Genomic DNA, 20,824 nt, shown 5'->3' on the forward strand with positions numbered 1-20,824 from the left:
GTTTCCCTGTAGTTTCTGGTAATTTGCTGTGAGTTCATGGAGCTTCCTGATAACCAATGCTTGCAACTCAATATCTGATAGTTGAGTTGCCTCTATTTCATTTAGCATTCTTTCTGAGGCTTCCTCCTTTCCTTTCATTTGGGGATTGTTTCTTGTCTTCCCATTGTTTTTGAGACTCTTCTTTTTAGCCTCAGCTTCTTAAATTGATCTGTTCTGATGCCCTGGGTTTATGGTGTGAGCTTCCGTGGTAGAATAACTGAGAGATTCAGTGGTGCAGTCTCCTTCAGGTATCCTGGTGTTCACCGCTTCCACCTACTCTTTTTTGTAATCAGTTGGAGGGGAAGGCAAAATGGTTTAATATGGCAAGAGAGTATTCTATGCAATTTACAATAGCAGCCAGTAAGGAAGAGATAGGAGATCCTTTGGGTATGTATAGTGTTAACCATGATATACCACCCAACTAACTACTTTTTAGAAAGGATGGAAAGAAGATAAGACTCTGGTTGGGGAGGAAAGGATTGTGAGTTGGATCTAGAGAGCAGTGAGGTTGTGGGAGGTCAGATTCTGAGGTAAGGTGAGAGTAAAGGGTAGTAAATAGGTGTAGTGTGTGAGAGAATGGAGTTAACTACTACAGTAATAGAGTTCAGGAAACCATGAAGTGGGCTAAGATCTGGGAATGGTGTTGTATAGTATTTACCATAGTATGGGACAGCTATTATTTACAATAATATTAGAGCAACAATCATATGACAGAATTTATGAGATCTAGATACCAAGAATAGGGAGTATCAGACCTTCAGTAGTGTGCTAATGGAACACAGGTCAAGTGAAGGAGAGTAAATTAGCAATACAGTGTGAATGAGAGAACAGGGGAAACCTGTCATATGATACAATATAACCAGCCAAGCAAAGAAGACTGAACAGAAAGAAGAGGAATACATTATGCTGTAATAAGCCAGATAGTGAAAGAAAAATACCATGTGATGTCACCTTTAACAGCAACCTAAAGGACAAAATAAATAAGCAAGCAAAATGTAATGAAACACACTGAAATAGAGAACAGGCTGACAGGGACCAGAGGGGAGAGGGAATTTCAGGGGAAAAGGGGAAGGATTCACAGGAACAAGTATAAAGGACACATGGACAACAACTAAGGGACAACTAAGGGACAACAACATTTATATCTATAAATGGGAGGGGGGTGGGAAGCACTGAGGGGGTGAGCTGGGATGGGAGTAAAAGACAGAAAACTGTACTCAAACAACAATTAAAATAAATAAATTTTTTAAAAAAGGAAAAAGAAGAGGAATACAAAGATATTATTCAAATAAAAGATGTAAGAATAATATGAAAGTAATAATACAAATCTGCAATATCTTGCAGGTTCTCTGCAATAGCAAAGTGAAATTTGTCTCTCTGTCTCAGCTGTTGGGATGCCCCCTCTTTGGGTCTAACTCTTGTCTTTTCACAGTTCCGGGTTTCTTTGTCTCATTTGTGGGTTTTTTTTTTTTAAAAGTAGACTAAGAAAGGCAGAAGAGATAAAATTGGAAAGAAAGGAAGAAGGAATAAAACAAGAAAGAAGAATCAAAAGGTATTGAGAGATAAAAATTATAAAAATTAAAAAATGAAAAATTACTTAAAAAAATTAAACAAAAAAACCCACAAAAAAGCAAACAAAACCTTTTGCTGGTTTCAAACTGGTCAAACTAGTTTTTCTGTTTTTGCTGGCTGCAGCAGGCTGAGGGGTGGGTTTACAGATGTGGTCTCTGGATCTCCTGAGGCACCAGTGCTCACTCCAGATTTACTGGTGAAGGCTGAATCTTCTGAGGTGGGAGTGCACACTCTGAGTTTATGGGTGTGGTCTCTGGGTCCCCAGAGGCTTGCACGTTCTCTCTGGGTTCATGAGTGTGGTTCCCAGGTGTTCCACAAAGCTTTCTTTCCCCAGGTTGTGGGTGCACACACCTGGCCAGCAGTCTCTGGTCCTACGGGCTGGGTGCACACTCTTCCCAGGGCTATGCATGGGTGCTCACAGTCCCTGTGTGTTTGTCACTCAGTCCCTACTCCCCTCTCTGTGACTTCAAGCAACCAGGTCTCTCCCAGTGCTGCTCAAACCCTGCTTGGCTGGGAAGGGAGCGCCGACCCAGCTCTCTCCCAAGAGCCCTGTGGCCTGGCCAGTGGGACCTGGGCCTGAGGCTGCAGCCTCCCTGGTCCCCGTGCTGATCTCTGGGCTCTTATTGTTCTGAAGCACTCTCCTTACTGTCTGGTTTTTCAATGTCTGCTACAAGTTTTGATCTCCTATTTTCATATATGCTGTGGTACTATTGCCTATCTGCTCTGTTCCTCTGTAGACTGGCCAGGTTTCTTTCCCATGTGTAGGGGGAAGTGGAATCTGCTCCCTCTTACCTAGCCCCCATCTTCTCTCTCCTCCCTCTCTGTGGGGGCAACTTTCCTCACAAGTCCCCCAGTGTGCCACGGGTGAGAGTAAACATGACTGAGACATGATGTCATCTGCTTGGGGAGGAGAGGTAGCCAGTTTCCCAGAGGAAAAAGGCCTTGAGCAGTGGCCAGTTTCTCAGGGGAAAAAGGCCTTGAGCCCCTTCCTTCAAGAGCTTTTATTGGGTTGTAATGCACAGGAATACAGGGCAGCAAGGATCAAACAGTAGATAACATTTCAAAGAAATCTGAGGGCTCAGTCCAAGTCAGAGTCTGTCAGGAAGAGATTTTTAGGGTTTCCTGCTTGAACCCTTAACATATGAATGAAAGCACTCTTAGCAGAGCAGATTTCACAGGTTTATCAGCAAGTCTTCATGATGCCAGGTTTTTCCTCAGGACACACTCTAGCAAGGCAAGGAGCTGCATCCCTACCCATCAGGTATTCAGGCTTAAGGGGATTAGAGCCAGGAAGTGCTTTTCCCAGAGAACATGGGGACTCGGGCTATGTCAAAGCTGGGGTGCGAGAGTCCATTGCTCCTTGTTGTAGCCCCCCTGAGTCCTTCCATGATGGCCTCCCATGGGATGGAGTCTGGTTCAGGTTGCCCTCCTGCTGTGAGGAGTCTTACCTGTCATTGACTTCCGACCAAGCTTTGGGGGCAGGGAGAGGAAACTGAGGCAGCGTTTCTGCTACCAGAGACAAGCTTTGTCTCCTGCGGTTCGCATTCAAAAGGTCATCCCTCGCTTTAGCCACAAGGGGTAGAGATACAATTCCTAGAACCAGGCAGAGCAGTCTACAACATCTCTCTCTTTTCTCTCTCAGTCTGGGCGAATAGTTGTCAGACTTCCGTACAGTTCAATTTTCTGTCAGATATGGTTGTTTTTTTGTTTCTAAATTTTTGTTGTCCTTAATTTTGGTTGTGGGAGAAGGCACAGTGTGTCTACCTACACCTCCATCTTGGCCGGAAGTGTGGAGGTATCTTTCATTCCACAGTGTTGCTTTTACTCAGGTGGACTGTGTAGGTGATTCAACTCACTGAGGGCAGAGTAAATTCCACTGACATAATAATTCTTTTAATGATAGTAACATTTTCTGAGCTGAACAAGTGGGACTCCTCTACCCCACTCCTTCCCCAGACCACTGAATAGCATTCCAATACATTTTGCAATATGAAGCATCCTGTTCCCAGTTTGGGAGAGAGGGAAATGGAGTCTTATGAGGACTTTCCAGTGAACATCCCTCACTCTAGATATATAGGCTTATGAGTTTAGAAAGAAAAACTGTATTAGCAGCATATTACCAGGAACCTCAGTGCCACCAGAATTTTAGGTGGGAGGTGAGGGAGTCAGGCAGGAAACACCAACGAGGCTGTCCCATAGACCACATGGTACCAGCTAGCATGGCACCTGGCCCTGCCTGCCTCTCTGACAGTGGCCAGTTAATTAAGGGGTGGACTTAAAGTGAGTTGCAAGTGGGGATGATCAAGGTGTTATTCTGGCCGTAGTTGTCTGTTTTTCCAGATTCTAGGGAATTTACTCAGAAGAGACAGAAAAGACAACTAAGCTCCATTCTTTATTGCCTATGGCTGTGTTTTTGCAGACATGTCCACATAGTTGAAAGGATCAGTGAGAAGAGATATCGGCGTCTCCGCAGGGGATCCAAGCAGTCATGTCTTCTCAGGCTCTGTCAGACTCATTCTTATCACGAAATGATTCAGTTACGAGCCTTGAGGCACCAGCTGGGCTGCTCCGAGAGCACAGATGAGTATTCAGAGTGTTGGTGCTTCGCTTTGTTCACACTCCTGCCCGGAGATCTGCCCAGTGTTATGGATGGAGAGCACAATATTCTAGTTTGTCGGGGAAGATTTTACTAAAAAAAGTCAGGCAATTGAAAGTCAAATTCTTTTCCCTGATGAACTAGAAAATCTGCTTTCTGCAGGGCTTCCCCTGCTGGCACAGAGGCTCCCACAATGCCCGTGCTTCCCTGGCTGTTCTTCACGCTAAGGGTCGCTTTGCCCCCACCTGTCCCCCATTCCCTCCTGGCTTCCTGCAGGTTTTAGTCTCAAAAGGTGTAGAGTGTGTCTTAGAAATCTGCTTTTTAACAAGAGGGAAAAGCTCAGGTCAATCGCTAAGTGAATGCCATCATTACAGATACATACAGATACATGGGAGACATTGCATTAACTACATTTTCTTATCTTCTGTATTCTAGATGCTCTGGCACTGGCATCTCACTGTTAGCTTCCTCCCAGGGTTACCTAATTCCTAGAATAGCAAACAACTTGCCTGCCACCCGAACTCTGATGTGCAAATCAACAAATCCCAAATTTACATTTCCACCCACCCCCCCTGCCCTAAATTACCCTGAGACCAGGTGCTAGACAGTAGAGCCTGCTGAAATTATTCAAATTATGCAATCCTAACCCTGTTTACCAAACCTTGCCTATTCCTACCTGTAAGAACCACAATGGAGGTTTTTGTCTGTACTTTTCCCTTTAGTCCTTCTACCTCCCGATGACCCTGATGCACACCCATGCAGCCCTGCATGGAGGGGCGTGCCTCGTCGACTTGGGAACTGTGAGTAACAAACTAATTCTTCAGGGACAGATGTCTTCTGACCAGTTGGCTCCCCTGTATCTGATTGATAATAAACTCTGTATTTAAAACAGACATATGGGCAAGCTTATATTTCCTAGTCATAATTCACCCCCAAAGACCATTTGTTAACGATAATCAATTTAAACTCTATATTTCACCCCAACCTTGTCAATATTTGTACTATCAAATTGGACAAACATGTAAAAGCATATCAAAATTTTGGATGAAAAAGTTTGGAATAGTTTATATTTTAGATCACATCAAGCTTTACAAAAACATCCAGACACTTTACATTTATCACTAACATAAATAAGGGAAAGTTAAACAGAATAAATGTAATGAAGTCTATTAAAAAATCAATCGCTTAATGGTAATTTAAATATGGTTCATATGAAAAGATTTAGTGGTTTTAGGATGTAATGTGTTGGCTCCAAAGTATAACACAAATATGGGGTCATTCCGTGTGACTGGTGGTGATGTCCAGATCAGAGGCCCTGATAGTTCTACACTGTACATTTACATGTCACGTGAAAAAGGTCACATCCCATGTGGCCTTTACTTTCTGAGAAAACTCCTTGCAAATTGAAATGCACCCATATAAGTATGACCAGGATTATGGTAGCCATCAACTGAAATAAACACATAGAAAAAACTTAAATATTACATATGTAAACAGGTTGGATTTATTCTGCATAAATACAAGGCACAGAACCAGGTAAGACCCATCAAGAAATTCATGGAAGTGGATTTTACGTTTATGTGAGGAAGAACTTTCTAATGATTGGTGTTGTTTGAAATGGAATGCATTTTGTGGAATGGAATCATAAAAAATTATTCAAATAGAATAGCTAATCACTGGTTGGAAATACTAGAGATGAAATTTCTGCATTAGTAGACAGACTTGCTCACTCCAAAAATACTTTCTTATTTTAAAATTCAAAGCACATACATTAATCCTTTTGGGGCCTATGTTTTCTCATATGCAAGGTAGTATATAACTCATAGGGTTTCATTAGTATAACATTATTCTTTTTATAATAAAAAGGTAACAAAATTGTAAATGACTGAAATATTTTTCTTTAATCTTTTCATAATATTTCTTTGGGAAAAGAAGCATAAGTCTGTATGATTGTGCAGAGTAAACCCTATTTCCACCTGAAGCTAGTGTTAAAGACAAAGCGGTCAGCCCACTCCTGCTTATTCCCAGCTCTGGGACACGTGGCTCGGCTTGAGTGTTCCACGTCCTCCCATCACAAGCTGTCTGCCCTGTAATCCACCTGGTAAAATTTGGGTTTTTAGAGAGTGAGGTGGAAATGTGGCTTTTCAGTTTTATTGCTGACTTTTTGCTGTTTGAAGATCTTAAAACTAGGCCTCATCTTCTTCAGTGAGTTTTTCTTCAACAAATTATGGACAAATTAAACTGACTTTATTAATTGTTTTTGGTTTGACAAGGGCTTTCTCTGAGATTGAAATTATAGAAATGAGAGATGAAAACAAAGCTCCCAAGTGACAAGATGATAAAATCTCATATGAACTAGACCTTGGAAGATTTTATCTTAAACCTATCACTTTCCCCAAATCTAAATATAATAAATTTCAAGTGAGAGGTATTTAAAGGGGATTGATGAGAAAGTGGTGGACAAAGACACCTATTTATAATTTTGTGAGTAAAATTGATGAAGCTCAGAACTTCTTGTGGATACTATGGAGTCTTCCTTGTTCTAGTTTTATAACCCATGGAAGAAAGCACCCTGGACTTCACACACGCCTCCTTTATTTGGGTTGACAGTGCTTCCTCATTAATATATTTAGACACTAAAGTTAAATAAAACACCTGATGAATACTTCTTGCCACCCAAATTCTTTGTGGTCTACTCTAATTCATGATTAATTTGTTTATTCACAATAACTCGGTTGGAATGTCCTTTTGTACACAGGATAATTTTTCTAGGTTATATTCAAACTTTATAAAAATCTTTTTTCCTACGTGGAATCTTACCTGGAAGAATAGCCAAAGAAAACATAAAATAAGAGCTACTGTGATGAGCAGTGGGGGATGACCGGACCCCAATTTCCTGGCTCTTTTCTTTCATTTGATTCTACTTATACACACACTGGTCTGTTCCATAGTGGAACAAAAAATTCTTTACTCCCCTAAATTACTGGTCCATTTGAGGCATTTCATCTAAAGATAGCAGTTGCTTCTTCACAAATTGTTAGTTTTTTTCCTTAGGCTACTAAGTGTGCTTTGAGAACTTAGTCCACTGCTGATTGTCATAGAGCAATAGATGAGGAACTAGATTGTTCACAGTCTCCGTAGCCTTTGGTTTTGAATAGGAACTAGTCAGAATGAAGTCACATGAACTGGGTATACATCCCAGTTACACATGTGTACACAAAACTTGTAAAAGTCATACTATAGTGAGATTCAAAATCAGCAGGAAAGACAGTCTGCTGAGAGGCTAGATAAGTACAAGTATTTTCAAAGAGGAATATATTTTGCTTTTTTCCCCACACCTCTGATAGAAATGTACATTTATGACTTGAACTGCTTGTTGATGAATTAGAATCATAATTCTGTGGTTCTATTTGCTAAAGATGTGGATTGGTAGTCACAAGTGTATGTAGTCTCCAGAGTGCCCCTGCTTTGTAAGCACTGTCAGGAACAATGGTTTAAAGCCAACTACTCTAAAATCTTTTAGAGCAACATTTACAGGAAATGTCCTTCAAAATGGAATCGGCTGATAGTCAACAGTTATGTATAGTTGAATCAACTCATTTATATACCCAGGGGAACATTTTCTAAGTAATTGTGATCTGGAGGTTTCACTACAACAATGTTTAAAGTTAATTGTTTCACAGGTGCATCGTTGAGATTTTTTTAAGGCAAAGATGCGGCATTTATAAGTACCTTTTATTTTTTTTTCCAGGCCAAAATTATCAGTGATGTCTTTTGGTATGGACTTTTAGGACTCAGCCTCAAAGCACACATAGAACTTTGTTTTAAAGGAATATTGGCCCTGACTTAGGAATATTCCTCTTTATCCATCTTCTAGTCTGACACAAGTCTAATTATGTTCTTGACATTAATAAGATAATTCAAATCTATTAAAATATGTAGCTCTTTAAAAAACCTGCAGCAAGAATATGTATTCAGACTCTTATTAGCAAATATAACCTTCAATATAACCTACTTGTCTCTATAGATCAGTTTCACTGAAGTCTGTATGGTTCATCCATCCTCCTAGTTCACCAAGTGTGGTCCGTGGACCATCAGCATGGAGTCACTGAGGAGTTCCTTGAAAATGCTAGGGCCCTAGCCCCACTCTGCGGTTCTGAAATCTGAATCTCTAGAGTGGGGAAAAAAGCCTGCAATTAAATGAGATCTCATGCTCTCCACATTCTGAATCTGACACCAAACCAGATTGTAGAGTCATTTTTACTGAACTGTGTTCTGGCACTAAGCCTTCAGGGACCTTGGAAGGAGCAAATGTGTAGAGAAAGCGTCCAGTTCTCTGAGGAGCCACAGCCTTTGTACAGCCAGTCTACTCTCCATCGTCAGTGTGAATGCTGGTGGGTAGTGCATTGTGGTGCAGGGTGGCCGCTCTCCACCATCACTGTGGATGCTCCCTGCCTGGAGTTGCAGGAACAGGGATTATTAACTCCCCTCTCTGGCCAGGACTGACTCCCTTTTATTTCCCATTGAGGCTCAGAAGAAGTTTCCAATTTCTTTTTTACTATTTTAGTCTTTAAATAGAAATGCAATATTATTGCAACTATTATAGAAATATTCTTTGGGATGTCCTCCACTGTGTCACTCAGTTCATAGTACATCGTTCATTGTCACTTGGGATAATTTTCCTTAGGTCTGTTTGTTGCTGCTATTGACAGCTGTAGCCTAAGTAACATTTGTTCCACATGGGCCATGTGAATGTTTTAACTGGTCGTGTTTTTGGCTTTGCTCTGATGAGACACTTGACAATTCAGCCTTAAATGCATGACCCTCTTTTAATAACTAACTGTACCTTCATTATGGCATGTATTTTTGTATCTTACCCTTTCCTGTTTTCATCTCCTTATGCGACACCAGTTGTCCCTTAGCCATGATTTTTAATCCTTGGGGTAAAATTTTGAAACTATCTAACATACATACCTAATTCTTTACATTCTCTAGGAATAAATTTGTAAATTCAATAATGAATAATTAAATAAATAATATATAAAAATTGATTTTTATTGTGCTCTGCATATAAAAGGCATTTAATAAATATGTGCTGAATGAATGAGTGGTGAATTCTAGGATGTGTATAAAGAAAATCTGGACATATCCAGAACATATCTGGAAAATCTCTGAGCAGAGAACAGGAGAACAGAACCAATAGTGATAATAGCTGACAGCAATTGTGAGGCAATGTGCTGCAATGACCTTCCACAATCTTCCCAAGGAACGAATGAGCTAGTGTAACTAACACAGATAAGGACGCTGAGCCCTGGAGAGGGCCATGACTTCCCCAGGTCATCAGACGACAAGTGGCAGAGTAGGAGGTTTTGAGTACACATCTTGGAACCAAACCCTTCGTTCAGGTGTTGGAAAGACTGCAGTGCCTACAGGACTTCGGTCAGTTCTGTACTCTTTGTTCCAGGTGTTAATTTACCCTGGCTAACTCAACTTTTAGCTGAAGTCCTCCTGTTCTCTAAGGTGAAGACAAGATTAATGCACACTATTACTTTACATCCTGGATGAAAACCAATGTCTCCCCCAAGGTCTCTAGATTCTTGGGGGCTTTTGCTCCCACAGTCAGTTTTGTCTCAAAGTTTCTCCTTCATGGGTTTCTTGAACTTCTCCCTCTCTTGCTTCTTCAGCTGTTCTCTTCTCTGTGCTGACTCAAAATAAAGCGTGGTTTCTTTGGCTGATTTTTTTCAAGTTCTCCCTTGTGATGCACTATGTGTAGCAGATTTTAGGATGGGTTGGGGGAACAGAGACTGTTTACAGGCAGAATCCCAAACTGCTTAACAGTGATCGTTGGATTCTCCTGTCCTTAAATGTCCTTTGGCTACCTTGCTATAAGAGATCGTTCACTGGCCGCTTTCTCCAACAGGTGCCAGGTTGTAGCTTAGCACCTCTCCCTTCTCCCCAACCAGTGGCAGCATAACCCAGAAAACAAGGGGAATGGAGTTATGGGAGTGCAGAAGGCATTCCATGTTATATGAGCATGAGGAGTTTAGGTTTTAAGGTAATCCTCAACTTGCAGACCAATTGACCTGCCTGAAAAGGCCCCTGTGGCATAGGTGATTTTCTGCTGCTTCTTCCCCATCTCTCATTTTATAACAACCCCACTTTCCTGTAAAAAATGATGTATTTTTCCCTCATCCCAAATGTTACTATAGTATATCACACAGATGTGTTAAAATCTTTATGCAAAGAGATCATTTGAAATAGTGATGTGGCTCTAAGAAAGTGACAGACTCTAGTGATTGTGTAGTTATCTTTCTAAAAACCAGGTGGTTTCTGATTCTTCGCTTACAACAGAATTGAAAGAGGATGTGATTGAGTTGTCACTTAAAAATAAAATTTGAGAATACCTAACTATGCTCTATTATGGCAAATGTAACACAAAGAAAATACAGTAGTTGAGTGATAATGCTATACTAAAATGCCTTTATTCCCATCTACTTACTTAGGTGAGTAAGGGTTTCAGCATTTTCATCTATTAAAAAGAAGAGTCAGGATAGAATTGCGGCTGTGCCTGTGCCATATTATTGACAAGTTGTAGTCAGCTAAGGATATGGGAACTCATCTGAAAAAGAACGATACAAAATCTTTTATTTTTTATGAACATTTCTAATTTTTACTTTACTTTTTCTGTAATATATTTGATCACTTTTTTCCAATGTATTCTACTAACACTTGTAATGATAATACACACAATTCAATACACACTATTAAAAAATTTAGGCCTTTTGAACCATAGGAGATAAACAACCAATTTGAAATTTTAATTTTCATTCTTTTAGGGTAATCAAAAGAAAGGCTCTCAAACATAAAAATACACTCAATTTGAATAAAATTTGATGGCAGAAATGAAATAAAAATCCAAGTTTAAGGATAAAATATAAACATTAACAAAGAAGAAGTTAAACATATGTATCAAAGAAATAAATGAAGTTCTAATACTTTCCTCCTGTACCTCAATAGATCACCAGGCAGCCTAGTGCAATGTACCCAACCCCCTTTGGAGAGTCCTGCTGTAATTCAGTGGGCAGGCACATCTCCTCTGTGTGCTAGAGGAAGAGATGCAGGTGAGGATGATGCACGATCAGACTCCTGCACAAGTCATGCCAGGGATTGGGTGTTCTGTGTACATTGACCTTGTAGTTATTATTTCGTCTTTCTTTTTAAATATAGTTACTCTTCACTGAAAAAATGAAAATGCTTTATAAATACTAACCAGTAAAAACAACCTTATCTCTTCTTCTCAGATGGTGCAATAAAGGTCTAAAAATATCAAGGAGCTTTTCTGAAATATTATAAATAATTGGAAGAAAGAGGAATAGGGTCCTTGAGTCCTTATTATGGTTTATAGATTGTAATTTGTGGCTACAGGTGAAATATGGGGTATATAACTTGAAGACTTTAGCATAATGGTTCACGGTGATTTGTTGACAAGCCCTTTTTTTTTGACATTTCCTAGAACTGCCATTCAAAACTGGCCTGATCAAGTTTACCCTTTCTAGGTCTCATGTATCCTTCACACAAGTTCCCTCAGTGATAACAGGCTACAGAAGTATAGAACAATACTGAAGTCAGAATTCTGACAGGGGAATATGCCTAAAAAATAGAGATTTGCATTAAGTCAACTGGCTATTCCCTACTATGGGAGCTTAAGTGAGGTAAGCATGACATTGCAGAGGAAGTCAGGGAAACTGCAGTGGGTGTGGCAGGAAGGAGGGGCAGTGTGATGGTGAACACAGTTTGATGATTCAGATAAGGCATTCATTCTGTTGAAACCCCCTTATGATCTCCCAGAATATAATCATTTGTAAATTTAGGGGTCAGTATTTGTGCTGTGCAAGAAGGATAGTTCACTTCCACCATGGCTGGATGGAGACAGTGGTGAATCCTTGACTTTGAGAACTCTGGAATGAACAATGGGAACCTGGGCAACGGGTGTCCCTCTGTTTTTCTCCCCCCTGAGACATAATTCACATACCATAAAGCAGGGGTCTCCAATCCCTGGGTTATGGACAGGACTATGGCCTGTTAGGAACCAGGCCACATAGCAGGAAGTGAACAGCAGGCAAGCCAGCAAAGCTTCATCTGTACTTACAGCCACTCCCCATCACTCACATTATTGCCTGAGCTATGTCTCCTGTCAGATCAGTGACGACATTAGAGTCTCATGGGAACGCGAACCTACTGTAAACTGCATGTGCAAGGGATCTAGGTTACACACTCCGTATGAGAATCTAATGCCTGATAATCTGCTTTGGAGCTGAGGTGGTGAAGCTAGCTATGGGGAGCAGCAGCAAATACAGATTATCACTAGCAGAGAGGTTTGACTGCACAGAGACCATAATAAATCAATTGTTTGCAGATTCATATCAAAACTCTAACAGTGAGTGGCAAGTGGCAATTAAGCTGCATCTAGTGGAAGGCGTTATAGTGGCAAGTGGGTTGATGCACTTCATTTATACAGCTGCATCTGGTGGCAGCTTTAAGTCAGAATCTGACACTTATTTTAGTCTTTGAGTTGTTCACCCATTATTTTATTTACCACTTTTGTCCATGTCTCTTTCATGCACTGCACACTTATCTCAGTCACAGTTTGGTAAGCCCACAAGCTAACTCTAGACAAAATGAGTAGAAAACAAATGTCACAGGAGAGCTTCTTTGAAAAAGAGGAAAGACCCAATGATGAGACAGCAGGAGACTCTAAGACTGCCAACAAAAAGAAAGCTGCATTTAAAAGAAAATACAAGAGTCCTACTTAAATTACAGGTTGATGGCAATAGGCAATTCTCATTCTCCAAACCGGCTTTGTATAATATGTGGTGACTGGCTAATCAAAGAAGCCATGAAACCTTCAAAATTGCTTTGCTACATGAAAATCAAGCACCCTGCATTAAAAGACAAACTTTTGGAGTTTTTCAAAAGGAAAAAAAATGAGAACACAAAGAACAGAAGCAATTACTGAAGGCCACCACTTCATCAAATGTGTCTGCACCCAGAACATCATTTTTAGTGGCTAACTACATTGCTAAAACTAAGCAACCCTTTACTATTGGTGAAGAGTTAATCTTTTCTTCTGCTTTTTTGTTGTGAACAAAACAAAAAACATTTACTGTGAACTTTTAGGAAAGGCTACAGTTCAAAAGGTGGCACGCATTCCTCTTTCACCTAGCATGATAACTAGATGAATTGATGAAATAGAAGAGGATATTTTAAAAAAATATATAATCTTTATTATATTTCTTCAATTACTATTTTTACTCCTTATGCCTCCCACCCCCACCAATCATCACCCTGTTGTCCATGTATTCTTTTTCTTTTTTGCTTAATCCTTCTATCCCCTAACCTTCTGCTTGCCACTAGCTGTCATCTGTTCTCCATCTATGAGTCTGTTTGGTTTGTTAGTTTAGTTTGTTTGTTAGATTTCACAGCTTATGAGTGAAATCATAATGTTCTCCAGGTTCATCCATACTGTTGCAAAGGATAAATTTTTCTTCATTTTTAGGACTGAGTCAAATTCCATTGTGTAAATGTCCCATGGTTGTTTTATCCACTCATCTATTGATGGGCACTTGGGCTGCTTCCATATCCTGTTGATTGTAAATAACGTTGTAATGAACACATGGATGCTTATGTTCTTTTAAATTAGTGTTTTGGTTTCTTTCAGATATATTCCCAGGAGTTGGATTGCTGGGTCAAAAGGTAGATCCATTTTAAATTTTTTGAGCTATCTCCATACTTCTTTGGCTGCACCAGTCTGCATTTCCACCAGCAGTGCAAAAGGGTTCCTCTTTCTCCACATCCTCAAAAGCACTTGTCTGTTGATTTATTGATTATAGCCATTTTGACAAGTGTGAGATGGTATCTCATTGTGGTTTTAATTTGAGTTTCTCTGATGATTAAAGACGTTGAGCGTCTTTTCATATGTGTATTGGCATATGTATTTCCTCTTTGGAGACGTGTCTATTCAGGTCCTTTGCTCATTTCTTTTTTTTTCTTCTTAATATATTTTATTGATTATGCCATTACAGTTGTCCCATTCTCCCCCCTTCATTCTTCTCCATCCTGCACAGCCCCTCCCCTACCATCCCCCCCTTGAGTTTATGTCCATGTGTCACAAGTTCTTTAGCTTCTGTATTGCCCATTCTATTCTTGCCCTCCCCCTATTTTCTACCTACCATCTATGCTACTTATTCTCTGTACCTTCTCCCCCCTTCTCCTCCTCCCACTCCCCTGTTGCTAACCCTCCATGTGATCTTCATTTCTATGGTTCTGCTCCTGATCTAGCTGTCCTCTTAGTTTGCTGTTGTTTTAGGTATGCTTTTTAATAACTGTGAGTTTGCTGTCCTTTCACTGTTCATCTTTTTTATCTTGTTTTTCTTAGATAAGTCCCTTTAACATTTCATATAAGGGCTTGGTGATGATGAACTCCTTGAATTTGACCTTATCTGAGAAGTACTTTATCTGCCCTTCTATTCTAAATGAAAGCTTTGCTGGATAGAGCAATCTTGGTTGTAGGTCTTTGGATTTCATGACTTGGAATACTTCTTTCCAGCCCCTTCTTGCCTGTAAGGTCTCTTTTGAGAAATCAGCTGACAATCTGATGGGAAGTCCTTTGTAGGTGACTGTCCCCTTATCTCTTACTGCTTGTAGGATTCTCTCCTTCATTTTAATCTTGGCTAATGTAATGATGATGTGCCTTGGTATGTTCCTTCTTGGGTCCAACTTCTTTGGTACTCTGAGCTTCCTGGATTTCCTGGAAGTCTATTTCCTTTGCCAGCTTGGGGAAATTCTCCTTTATTATTTGTTCAAATAAGTTTTCCACTTGTTGCTCTTCCTCTTCCCCCTCTAGTACCCCTATAATTCAGATGTTGGAATGTTTAAAGATGTCCTGGAGGTTCCTAAGCCTCTCCTCATTTTTTTGAATTCTCGTTCCTTCCTTCTTGTCTGTTTGGTCATTTTTTTCTTAAAAGTATTGGCTCTGGGGCTTTGAGCTGTTCTTCTTGAGCCATAATGTTTTTGTCTGTTTGTGTCTCTTATGTATGAGGAGCGGAGCCTTAGGTGTTCACCAGGGAGGGGTGGCCCAGTTGCTGGGTTGTGATGCTGTATGTGGGGGTGGGGTCAGAGAGGGGCAATGGTGTTTGTTCTGCTCTCTTGGATTTTGGTTCCTTCTGCTGCTTCCCACAAGCAAACCAGGCACCCCTGGTGCTGACTCCCGGGTATGTGGGCCTGTGCACCCTCCAGGACCCTGTGGGTCTCTCCAACAAACTCTTTGTGAGCCTGGGAGCTTCTCCTGGAATCTCCACCCCAAAAGTTTTTCCAATTGGTGCTTTTAGGCTTTAATTCTCGTCACTGGGGCCCTAGCCTGCACAGTCTATCTCACTGTTTGCTCCTTCAACTGATTTATCTGAGTGTGAATTTGTGACTGCAGTCAGCCAGCTGCCTTGTGCCCTCACTTGGTTCGCCTGTTGCCACCACACACCTGGGATTTTCCAACCGCTGCCTACATGCCTGGGTCTGTCTGGCCACTTTTTTCTGCAAGACCCCGCTCCAGAAGCCACTGACTCCACCCCTCTTACCAGTCTGGCTGAATGGTTCATTGTTGTCGGACTTCCGGACAGTTCAATTTTCTGTGTTTTGGTTGTGTTTTTGTTGCTAAAACTTTGTTGTCTTTCAGTTTGGTTGTGCAAGGAGGCACAGTGTTTCCACCTATGCCTCCATCTTGGCCAGAAGTCCTTTGCTCATTTCTTAATTGGATTATCTGCTTTTTTTGTGTTGGGTTTTGTAAGTACTTTATTAATATTGGATATTAACTACTTATCAGATATATTGGCAAATATGTCCTCCCATTCTGTGGGTTTTTTAATTTTGTTGATGGATTCCTTTGCTGTGGAAAATCTTTTTAGTTTGATGAAGTCCCATTTGTATTTTTCCCTTTTGTTTCCCTTTCCTGGGAGACATATCTGATAAATAATGTCTGTGAGCAAGGTCTGTGATTTTATTGCCTGTATTTTCTTCTAGGATTCTTATAGTTTTGTGTCTAACATTTAAGTCTTTGATCCATTCTGAATATATTATTGTGTGTAGTGTAAGAAAATGGTCCAGTTTTATTTTTCTGCACATATCTGTTCAATTTTCCCACATTATTTATTGAAATAAACTGTCTTTAGCCCATTATATGTGCTTGCTTACTTTGTCCAATTTTAATTGACTGTAAATGTGTGGGTTTATTTCTGGCCTCTCTATTCTGTTCCATTGATCTATGGTATGTGTTTATGCCAGTACCAGGTTCTTTTGACTAGTATGGCCTGGTAGAATAGTTTGCTATTAGGTAGCATGATTCTTCCCACCTTGTTTTTCATTTTTCAGGATTCCTGTTGCTATGTGGGAAGTTTTATGGTTCCATATAAAGTCTTGAAATATTTGTTCTAGTTCTGTGAAGTATTGGAATCTTGATAGGAATTACGTTGAATCTGTAGATTGCTTGGAGTAGTAAGGATATTTTAGTGATGTTAATCTTCCCTATCCATGAAAGACACTACAAAGAAAAAAAATTATAGGCCAATATCACTGATGAAAATAGATGCTAAAATCCTAAACAAAATATTAGCAAACTGAATACAGCAATGCATCAAAAAGATTATATACCATTGGCAAGTGAGATTTATTCCAGGAATGCAAGGATGGTACAACATTCACAAATCAGTAAGTGTGATTCACCACAGAAATAAAATGAAGGATAAAGACCACATGATTATATCAATAGATGCAAGAAAAGCTTTTTTAAAAAAATTTTAAAAGATTTTATTTATCTTTAGAGGGGAAGGGAAGGACAGGAGAGAAATATCAATGTATGGTTGCCTCTCGTGCATTCCCTTCTGAGAACTGGCCTGCAACCTAGGCATGTGCCCTGACTGGGAATCAAACCACGATACTCTGGTTCACAGGCCCAAGCTCAATCCACTGAGCTATATCAGCCAGGGCAGATGCAGAAAAAGCTTTTGATAAAATCCACCACCCATTTATGATCAAAACTCTTGGCCAAGTGGGCATAGAAGGAATATACCTAAACATAATAAAGGCCATATATGACAAACTCACTGCCAGCATCGTACTCAATGGGCAAAAACTACAAGCATTCCAGTTAAGATCAGGAACAAGACAAAAAAAATCTGCTTTCACTTCTACTATTCAACATAGTACTGGATGTCCTAGCCACAGCCATCGGACAAGAAGAAGAAATAAAAGCCTTCCAAGTTGGAAATGAAGAAGTAAAACTGCTATTATTTGCAGATGACATGATATTGTACTTAGAAAAACCCAAAGATTCCACTAAGAAACTACTAGAACTGATAAATGAATTCAGCAAAGTAGCAGGATGCAAAATTAATATTCAGAGATTAGTTACATTTTTATATGTCAATAATGAACAAAGAGAAAGGCAAATTAAAACAATCCCATTTACAATTGATTCAAAAAGAATAAAATACCAAGAAATAAACTTAACCAAGGTTTTAAAAGAACCATACTCAGAAAATTTAAGACACCGAAGAAAGAAATTGAAGAAGATACAAAAAAGCAGAAGCAGAGGATATTGAGCCACAATTGTTAAAGAGGATTAATGAGTCTCTGATGCAGACACCAGCCTGCCTTGTCTGAGGCATTATGGATGAGACACGAGACAAATTCACACAAACTACTGATTGCTGTGGAGGAAAAGGGACCCCACAGCTACTCTCTCAAGGGGAGAGCACCCCAACCCTTGCCTTGACAGGCTTTTATTGGGTTTCTTTTGCACAAGAATACAGGTAAAGCTCATTAATCATGATCAGGCAGTGAGAATCAAACATACAAAGAACTCTGAGGGCCTATTTTGAGTCAGGGTCAGATAGCTAAAGAGCCATAAAACTTTGAGGAACAAACTCACTTCTTGCTTGGACCCTTATCATTTAATTGAGAGCTTTCTAGACAGAGCAGATTTCACAGGATTTTACATTCTTTCTTAGGTCTGATTGCCCTAGGGAACCCGCCCTTTCCAGCTCGGGGCAGCACCCACCAACAGCATTGTTTCAGGCTTAAATCAGGCAGGGGAAGTAAGGCAATGGAGAGATTAGGAGACTTCTTACAGACAGAATGAGGATTTAGGCTATGTCAAAGCTGAGGGGTGAGGGCCTATCTTCGCCTTTTGCTATAGCTCCTCAGGTCCTTCCCTGGGACCTCCGCATGATTGTGCCTGTCTTAGGTCATTCCCCCCCCTTGGGGAATCTTACACTGGGGTCCAGGCAGGGTGAAGAAAAAAGGGAGCAGAAGCCGTGCCCCTGCCAGGGAGATAAACTTTGTCTCCTTTGAGGCTTATGGTCCAAAGGTCACTCATTCAGCCTTAGCAATGGGGTGGTTACAGCTTCTGAAACCAGGCAGGAAGGCTCCCAAAAAGCCTCTATGTTATGCAATCAGGTTGATGAGTCTACCAATATTGATGATAAGGCAACAATACTTGTTTTTGTGTGATATATTTATTTTTCAAGAGGATGTGCACAAGGTCATGTTATGTGCACTTTTGTTGCCAACCAACACCACAGCTGCAGAACTGTTCAAGTTGATCACATATCAGGAAAACTGAATTTGTCATTTTGTGTTGATATATGCAAGGATGGAGTGGCTGTCATGACTGAACAGCTTTCTGGTTTCATTACTCTGGTCAAAGAGGCTGCTTCTGAATATGAGTCTATGCACTATGTCATACATAGAGAAATGCTAGTTAGCCAAAACATGTTACCTGAACTAAACAAGGGTTTGCAAGATGTGATTAAAATTATCAACCCCATTAAAGTATGTTGGGAACAGCTCTGCCTGGTTTCAGGAGTTGTAACTGCCCACCATGGGTAAGGCTGAGTAAGCAACCTCTGAAATGTGAGCCACTGAGGAGACAAAGCTGGTCTCTGGTGTTAGGGGCTAAGGGAAATAGTCTTAAGAAAACTAAGTTGTTTGTTCAACCTTAGCTGCTTGCTCAAGCTTGGGTGGGGGGACTGCACCCCCACCCCCGGGCAAATGTTCCAGGAAGTTAAGCAGATAGCTTCTTGGAACATCTGTTGGGGGAATTTTTACCCCTAGCATGAGCCCCTAGGCCAATGGCTAACCTGAGCACGAGCTGTTCATGAGCCCTGCCAAGCCAATCATCAGCAAGATCACCAGCCCTAGCATAAGCCCCTGAGCCAGTAGCTAACTGCCACCTTTTGCTTCTGGAAGTTGCTTGCTTGCTCGCTTCTATAAGAACCCTAGCCTGTAAGCGTTAGGCGCGACTCTCATTTGCAGCCATTTTGGCACTCGTGTGTCTCCGGAGGCAACCTGAGAGTTTGCCCCTGCAAAGGTAAAACTTTGAAACTTTGGCCAATAAAACACCTCTGACTACTCAGCAGTCTCTGACCCTTCTTGCTCGCAAGGACAGGATGTAATATCTGGCAGCAAGCGCTGCTTCTGCTTCTCCCCAGCCCCCAATGCTTGGTCAGTTAATCAGAGACGGGTAAGACCCTTCAGAAGGGGAGTAACCTAAGCCAGACATAATCACTTGGAAGGCCATCATGGAATGACTTGGGGGGTTGCAGCAAAGAGGGGGTGATAGAACCTCACCCCCTGGCTATTCTGACATAGCCTGAGTCGCTATTTCCATCTGGGAGAAGTGCTTCCTGGCTCTAATCCACTTAAGCCTAAACCTTTGATGGGGGAGATGGTGCAGCTCCTTGCCAGCTAGAGTGGGATCCAGGGTGATCAGGCATAAGAAAGAATTCACAAAGTCCTGTGAAGCCTGCTTTGCTAAGAGTGCTTTCATTCATTTGATAAGGGGTCTGAGCAGGAAATGAGTATTTCTCCCAAAGTTTCTGCAACCCCCCTTCCTGACAGACAGTGACTCAGACTAAGCCCTCAGATTTCTTTGGAATGTTATCTACTGTTTGATCCTTACCGCCTGTATTCCTGGGTATTACAACCCAATAAAAACCATTGGGAAAGAGGTTCTAGGCCTTTCTCCTCTGAAAGATTGGCCACCTCTCCTTTCCAAGCAGATCATGTCTTGGTAGTTTCACTTTCATCTGTGGCAGATGGGGAGACTTTGCGGGCAAAGTTGTCCCCACAAAAGTACATGCCCATAACTTATGTCTATTCATGCAGCTCTGTGAGGAGATGGAAACAGAGCACATATGTCTTCTCTTGCACACAGAAGTGAGATGGCTTTCAAAAGGTAGATCAATTGCCAGAGTTTTTGAGTTATGAGAACCACTCCAGAGATTTCTTTTAGAAAACCAGTCACCACTGGCAACACATTTCAGTGACACAGAATGGGTTGCAAAATTTGCTTACTTGTGTGACATATTCTACCTGCTCAGCCAGCTCAATCTGTCACTTCAGGAAAGAATGAAAACTGCATTCAAGTTGGCAGATAAAGTGGCTGCATTTATAGCCAAACTGGAATCATGGGGGCGATGAGTGAACATTGGGATTTTTGACCTGTTTCAAACATTAGCAGAGATTTTGAAAGAGACTGAGTCAGGACCTTCTTTCTCCCAGCTGCTG

This window comes from Artibeus jamaicensis, unplaced genomic scaffold (genome assembly GCF_021234435.1).
Source record: "Artibeus jamaicensis isolate MK-2021 breed Jamaican fruit bat unplaced genomic scaffold, CSHL_Jam_final scaffold_916, whole genome shotgun sequence".
In the NCBI taxonomy this organism is placed as follows: domain Eukaryota; kingdom Metazoa; phylum Chordata; class Mammalia; order Chiroptera; family Phyllostomidae; genus Artibeus; species Artibeus jamaicensis.